We start from the raw sequence: 6,816 nt of genomic DNA, 5'->3' as shown, positions 1-6,816 counted from the left end.
GATCGGGTGCCCATGTTTCTTGGAAGATTAAGATGTCATAGGCCTCTATAAAGTCTGCCCACTCTCCTAAATCTAGTTTCCCTTTTAAGCCAGCAATATTCCATGAAACAATTTTAAATTGGGGGTCGTGGAGAAACAGTTGGCTTAATTCGGAGGACTCCAGGGTAGAACCTATTAGCCTCTCCCCCACAATCTGAGACACTCTAGCTGGGGAGTCACTAAGCGGAGGGACCAAGGAAGATGTCACATCCCTAATTACCTCGTTATATTTCACCATAGCCATTCGCTTAGGCCCGCATTGTGCCAGATCACTATTACTTGCCACCCCAACCTCAGATAGACTAATTTCCATGGTACCCCTACTGGGTCTCTTGGGCGGTGTTGGGTGATCAGGGCTACCCAGAAGTCAGTCGACTCCCTCTAGGCCTGAGAGAGGCTCAAACCTATTAAACAGTGATGGAAATTGTGGGAAGTGTGTGGTCCATTCATGATGGGGTCTTCTAATGGGGCTTATCCTTCGGGGCTTAATTAAGTGATGCGTGGGGTGCTGCTTCTTTGCGGGTAGAAGTATTGAAGGCCAAAATATTGTACATCTCCCTCTCTTCCAAATCTAGGTTCCCTACGGATGAAGTCCACCACCCATGGTTCCTTAAAGTTGATAATAACACAATCGCCCTCCAAATCCTTAGATCCACCCAGCTAACTCTTCTGACATTTAAGATCTCAGTGTTGGACAGTGGAGGGAGAGTTCTATTCTTATTTAGCCAAAAGATGACTTTTTTTTAACTCCCTGTAAGATTCCACTTTATCCTCCCCGATAACTGAGACTCCCGTCAGGATGATTGTATAGGGTGCATACTCCGGGGGTAGATTAACCCACGGTGGCCTCTGTTTAATAGGCTCTTTACCCAGTTTACCATGTCCCAATGGCTGTCTATCAGTGGCAGGTACACAAGAAGTAGGCTGGGGTCTAGCCACTGCGCCTTCTTTCGAGGGCCTGCCCCTTGTGGAAGCCATAGGATTCGTGGCAATGGGAGGTTTCTCCATCCTTGGTCGTTTAGGCTGAGTAATCAAGAGGTCGGTTGTAGGTAAGGGGGCCCGCCTAGCTGTAACACTATTCCCCCGATTTCTGACATCCTAGTTGAGGCTCCATTATTTTATCGGAACCTTTAACTAAATTACCCAACGTGATCGAATTGGCTCTGGCTAAATTCCCAAATGGTCCAATTTAGAGTTTATCAGCCTCGTACGTTCCAACAAGGGTAGCATCAACGATTTAACGAGAATTTCAATCTTACCCAAGAGGACTTCATCTGTACTATAAGTCAAGCATTGATCAACAGGGTCTATGGGATCCACTGTGGAAGTTGGGAGGCTTGTGGCAACAGATGGGAGCTGCGCTATACTATTTTTCTTGAATATCTTAGCAATTCCCCCTGTCTGAGATTTATCCCCTCTTTTCCTCTTACTAGATTTGGGATTATGTGGACCATCTACGGTTAAGGGGTTTTGTGCAGGGCTGGATGGTAAGGGCGAGTCACCAGCACTATTAAAAGAGCTATATGTAAATAGGCTGGTTATTGTTGTTATGTCCGGGATAGGACTGTCAGCCTCAACAACCAAATCCACAGGCACCGGCTCGGGGCTCGGGCAGTGATTTGAACTAAGGGCTAGATGACTTGATTGAGGGGGAGATACTACTAGCCCAATTTTGCCCAGAGACGAGCGTTTACCCGTTACAAGGTCAACGGATAATCGTTTCTCGACAAAGGCGATTTCCTTTTCTAAAATGCCTGTTGCCCGCTTAAAAAAGATGATCAAGGGTACCAGATACCACCCATTCTTAGTTGTAACTTGTACAATTCTTTCTTTCCCAGAGCGTAGGGACATAGCTGCTAATGTGCCTAAGACTGGGGCCCGAACGACACTCTAAGGTAAAAAGGGTTAACAGAAAACAGTAAAATAAATATAATTATAATAAACCCAATAATAATTAAAAAGTCTCGGCTTGATCCCTACTTCACTTGAAAGAGGGGTGGCCCAACCCGACCACGTTCGACCTCGGACGGCCTCAGACGGCGCGCCCTTTGCCCGGGCTTCGCCCGCGCGCGTCCCGAGAGGTGCGTAGATGGGAGTGGCTATATACACCTGGAGGGGGTCGGGAAGAGTCCCAGGTGCACTCGATCACCTTCCCGCACTGCCGCCTGGGACTCACAGTCCCGCTCCCTCACGGAACAGAGTTAAAACAGCCCAGTTAAAACAGTCCACAGCACCAGTGGCTCCAGGCAGGGTCAAGCAGGTCTCCAATCACCACACACTTGGCAGGATAGTCCCGACAGAAGGCTGCGAGCGGCTCCCGCGAAGCGGGGGGCCACGAGCCGTAAAGAGCTGCGGGGAGGAGGGGGCGGGAAGAGTCCCAGGTGCGCTCGATCACCTCCGCGCACTGCCGCCTGGGACTCGCAGTCCCGCTCCCTCACGGAACAGAGTTAAAACAGCCCAGTTAAAACAGTCCACAACACCAGTGGCTCCAGGCAGGGTCAAGCAGGTCTCCAATCACCACACACTTGGCAGGATAGTCCCAACAGAAGGCTGCGAGCGGCTCCCGCGAAGCGGGGGCCATTAGCCGTAAAGAGCTGCGGGGAGGAGGGGGGCGGGAAGAGTCCCAGGTGCGCTCGATCACCTCCACGCACTGCCGCCTGGGACTCGCAGTCCCGCTCCCTCACGGAACAGAGTTAAAACAGCCCAGTTAAAACAGTCCACAACACCAGTGGCTCCAGGCAGGGTCAAGCAGGTCTCCAATCACCACACACTTGGCAGGATAGTCCCAACAGAAGGCTGCGAGCGGCTCCCACAATACAGTCCCCTCTGCCCAGTTTCCTAGAACCTCCTATCCAGGCAACTCGTCGAACCATAATAATGCTATGTGCCAGTTTATTCCTCTCTCTATGTGTGCTGCATTCTGCAAGAGTGCCTGCAGTGGCGCTAGGCAGCACACTGTGGGAAAAGGCAGGAATGTGCCGTACAATGTTAAGCGCAGCATATTCCATTTCTTCCCCTATTATGCAACGCAGCAAGGTGACTTGATGTGCTGTGCTACGCTGTGTGATATGATGATAGATATGGTCTTCAGTATCTTAGCACTTGAACCTTCCAAAGCAAATATTTAGATCAGCTGAGCAGCCTCTTTCAACTCCCTCTCCTACTTATCTCTGACCCCGCAATGAAATACAGTAATAAATGCACCCAGATGGGGGAATGGTTCAAAAACAAAAGAGAGACACATTGAGTTGCAAGGTCATCAAAGGGGGTCCTCTAAATATGTCTAATGTCTTCTATGGCAACCTCTATTCATTTGTTCAGTGCTGCCACACTTGTCCAGAATATAGATAAAGCATACAGAATACAACACCTTCAAACCAAAGTTTAATGTTCCATGAATCTGTTCTCAAAATAATGCTATTTTAGTCTTCATTTCTCTTTATTTCAGGATCGAGAAGATTCACATGAGAAGCTCACAAACTGATGACTAAATATCCGCTGTCAGTTTTATTTAAATTGGCACTTGCACCGTACCTCTTTAGTTAGTTTCTCATTTCTCAGCTTGTCTAGTTTTCTCTTAATGCCTTCAATGGAAAGCAGCTGAATGGACCAAGAAGAATTGTGTCACTGAATGGACCAGGAAGTGGTTCTGAGACAGTCGATGAAGCCACAGGTAAGGACCCACAGAGACCTCAGAGATGAGGTCTCTCTCCTGAAGAGGAACGATAGCAAGCAAGGCAATGCAGACGCTAAAATATTAAGCCGCTCCCAAAATGGTCATGGCTCTTGTGAGAGTTTCAAATCTGACAAGCGTTGCTGCCTTTAATAAGGATCAACAATCAACCAGCCAGCCACATAGATTGAGACCATAGCGTAGCAAAGCATCCCAAAACCTAACACAGATCAAATAGGCACAAAGCGCTATGAAACTCTGGAAGTAATGATTCATGGGCAGTGGGCAGAAATTTACTGTAGTAGGTAAATGATGTCCCATTTAGATACTGTAATAATGTGTTAGCATCTTTCTGTTTAGGTCTACCATTATACGTTCTTTGCTGTGTTAACTTGATTGTAATGGGTGCAGAGAAGAAAGCAAATTTAACTACGAATGCCTTATGACATAGAAAAGTTCTAGAGCAGGTGAGCTGCATAGAGAGAAGCTGTTGTGTCTGGCTTGCCAGGCACTGGATTTTCTCTCCTAAATAAACTTTAAGAAAACATTTCCCAGATTCTCCCAGTTGTGTTTTCATCACATCACACATATCTTGGCGACAACGGTAGGATCGCCAATGCAACTGTGGACAGCAGTGACCTCCTCAACCGTGTGCAGAGAAATCCTGTGTCACGTTTCCTCAACTTTGAAGTAGGTACACTTCATTATAGCAAAGGCTGCCCCCGTAGGGGGCCTTGAGGGCCGGCGTCATAATGGCTGCCAGGGCCCAACAAGGAACAGAACTGGTTCTCATCACCGAGAAGCGCCGCAGGGCGACACGCCCTGAGGTCCCACCCCCCGTCCAAGAACAATAGGAAAAGAGGAAGAGGGGATATAAGGCGACACTCCCCCTGGGGCAGCCCACTTGCACATCATAGGAGCTGGGGGAGTGGCACCAACGATTTTTAAAGGCGTCTAATGGGTTGCTGGACGAGTCACTGTCGCATCCCAGGGATCAGCGCCGAGTGGAGAGATCAGGGAACCAGCTACCATGAGCGGTACCAGGAGAAGGAGGACGACGCACCCCCAGCCGGAAGGCGGTGCAAGGCTGCGGCAGTGGCAAGGCTCCCAGGATCGTGGCACACCCCTATGGATGGAGGAGAGCAGGTCGAAGAACTCGTGCTTGGACGGTAGCCAGAAGAAGGCCAACCGCATTCGCAGTGCAGTAACCGGGCATGACTGACCACGGATACCCGGTGAGGTAGCAAGATTGCGGACAAGGTGAGCACGGGCAGGTGCCTTGTGCAAGAGGTTGGGAGGAGGGGAGCAGTATAAGCTCGAGTTAGTTATGTGCTGGAGGTGGTCCAGCGCTGTGCTGTGTCGAACCAGTGGATGGTTAAAGAGTTAACAAGGCAAGTCCTCTGGCGCCGCTGACAGGGAGCATATTGCTGTTTCTCGGTAGAAATGCAGCCTTTCATGTAAAAAGGAAAAAGTGGGGGGGATAGTTGTAATAATGAGGAGCACGCGTGCGAGCAGGCAGCGGTAACGTACCCGAGCCCAAATGGCTTAGCAGGGTCCTGAGGGATGGCTGACCTGGGTTGTAAAAGCTGCCTTGATGCTCAGGCCAGCAGGGTAGCGAATCGCAAAACAGCATTTTTGCTTGTATTTGTAGCTAAGGAACGAGCACAGGGAATTAATGTCCAGGATGGAGCCCACTACAGACTGCATATACCCCAATAACTGCCAGATGTTTGCAAACCGGGGAGATTTAATATACGAGATGTGCCCAGGATCATAGACAGGGTCGGATTGGGATCACAATTTGGCCCGGGCACTGATGAAAAAAGTGGCCCACATTCGCGGGGCCCACATTCGCAGGGCGTGGCCTACCATCACGGGCGTAGGCAACATTCACGAGGCGTGGCCCATATTCGCGGGGCTGAGGTACAGAGTGACTTAAGTGTCAGAGCACAGCCTCCACAACATAAGAAAACCAGACAGGGAGGCACTATGGGGAATTAAATTAAAATTTAAATTTTGCATCATAAAAGCTGTGTTAAAAAATACGGATATGTTTTTATAAAGTGCCCTCTTTAATTATCATGTTCCCTTAGCAAAATCAGAAAACATGAACAAATGGTTATTTTTTATAGTTGTTTTTCCATTTGACAGTTTTATATAGTGTGAATTCAGCCCAAGACAAAGGCTATTTAAGTTCTATTCATGAGCACCAATTACAGTACACAAGATCCGATTTTTTTATTTAAGGGCCTGGGCGATGAAGTGATGTGCCCAGAATCACAGGGTGTTGAGCAGATGCTGGGACTCAAACCTGATTCCCCATCTCTGCAACTCTGGTGTCAGGCCACATATGCCTATGCACACACAAGGAATGAAAGTGGGAGGATGCTGTTCTTGTGAAGGACACAGGGCCAAGGTGACAATGGCCTACAAACTGAGCAACTAAAAAAATTGCAAGGCCCCTTTCTGTTACAAAATTAGTTGAGCCCTCCACCGTAGGAGTACCTGAAAATCAATGAGGTCCCTGCTATTACTAACCTACTCAGCCCTCCAGAGCAGAGGCACATGAACAGCAGTGAGGCCCCTGCTATTAGTAAATTAATCAGCCCTCCCATGCCCTCTACTGCCTCAGGGCAACGACCTGGCAGGGGAGCACAATACACAGCTGCTGGGTCAATCATGATAGCCAGGGGGAGGCTGAGGTGAAGATGGTGTGGTTCCAAACATCACCAGGCCCCCACAGCGAGAGCCATTCTTCCTGCCCACTATACCCTGAATGTGAAGGGTGGTGGGCCCCAGGGGGGGCGGGGTGAAAATGGCTCAAAGGCCTAAGCAACACCTTCCCCCTGGGATGCCGATTCTTGCACACAATCACCCCTCCCCAGCCCACCCTCAGCGTGAATTCTTTGCAGGGCAGGGGATGAAGAAGAGGCCACAGCTGATAATCGCTATACGGCCGCCCAGAGAAGCTGCTTTCCTTTCTCTGTCTCCTGTCTCAGTGCCCTCTGTGGGATGTTTTTTCTCTCCCCTTTCTCAGTCCACAGAGGGCACTGAGACAACGACCCTTCGGCCAATGCCCGCAGTGCCAATCCGCCCCTGATCAT

Source organism: Lissotriton helveticus, chromosome 3_1 (genome assembly GCF_964261635.1).
Source record: "Lissotriton helveticus chromosome 3_1, aLisHel1.1, whole genome shotgun sequence".
Taxonomy (NCBI): domain Eukaryota; kingdom Metazoa; phylum Chordata; class Amphibia; order Caudata; family Salamandridae; genus Lissotriton; species Lissotriton helveticus.
This window is presented reverse-complemented; position numbering follows the sequence as displayed.